Consider the following 1,332-nt stretch of genomic DNA (forward strand, 5'->3'; position numbering starts at 1 on the left):
CATGCATTCATAGTGTTCTTCATGATCTTCAAGTTGTTCTTGACAAGTCTTCTTGTTTGATCTTGATGATTTCTTGTTTTGTGTCTTTTGTTGTTTTTCATGTGCATTTTTGCATTCATATTTTCCATGCATTAAAAATTTCTAAGTTTGGTGTCTTGCATGTTTTCTTTGCATCAAAAATTTTTCAAAATAATGTTCTTGATGTTCATCATGATCTTCAAAGTGTTCTTGGTGTTCATCTTGACATTCATAGCATTCTTGCATGCATCTTGTGTCTTGATCCAAAATTTTCATGTTTTGGGTCATTTTTGTGTTTTTCTTCAAAAATTCAAAAAAATCAAAAATATCTTTTCCTTATCTCCCTCCAAAATTTCGAAATTTTGGGTTGACTTGGTCAAAAATTTTTTAAATTAGTTGTTTCTTACAAGTCAAGTCAAAATTTCAATTTTAAAAAATCTTATCTTTTCAAAATCTTTTTCAAAAAAATCATATCTTTTTCATTTTTTTATAAATTTCGAAAATTTCAAAAATCTTTTTCAAAATGTTTTCAAAATCTTTTTCTTATCTTTATATCAAATTTTCGAAAATTAAGCTAACAAGTAATGTGATTGATTCAAAAATTTGAAGTGTGTTACTTTCTTGTTAAGAAAGGTTCAATCTTTAAATTCTAGAATCTTATCTTATAGTTTCTTGTTAGTTAAGTAATTTTTAAAATTAAATCTTTTTCAAAATATCTTTTTCAAATATATCTTTTTATCTTTTATCTTATCTTTTTCAAAAATTTTATCTTTTTCAAAATTTGATTTCAAAATATCTTATCTAACTTCTTATCTTCTTATCTTTTTCAAAATTTGATTTCAAATCTCTTTCAATCAACTAACTAACTTTTTGTTTGTTTCTTATCTTTTTCAAAACCACCTAACTACTTTTCCCTCTTTAATTTTCGAAAATTCTCCCTCTCTTTTTCAAAAATTCTTTTTGTTTTAAATTTTAATTTTAATTATATTTTATCTCTAATTTTCGAAAATCACTAACTCTTTTTCAAAAATTAATTTCGAATCTCTCTTCTCTTCTTATTCTATTTAATTATTTAATTACTAACACTTCTCTTCACCTCTCTTCATCAAAAAAATCCGAATCTCCCTATTCATTCTTCTACCTCTTTCTTCTTCTACTAACATAAGGGAATCTCTATACTGTGACATTGAAGATTCCTCTTTCTTTCCTTGTTTTCTTCTCTTTCATATGAGCAGGAACAAGGAAAAAGGCACTCTTGTTGAAGTTGATCCAAAACCTGAAAGGACTCTGAAGAGAAAATTAAGAGAAGCTAAA

Source organism: Arachis duranensis, chromosome 6 (assembly GCF_000817695.3).
Source record: "Arachis duranensis cultivar V14167 chromosome 6, aradu.V14167.gnm2.J7QH, whole genome shotgun sequence".
NCBI classification, from domain to species: Eukaryota; Viridiplantae; Streptophyta; class Magnoliopsida; order Fabales; family Fabaceae; genus Arachis; species Arachis duranensis.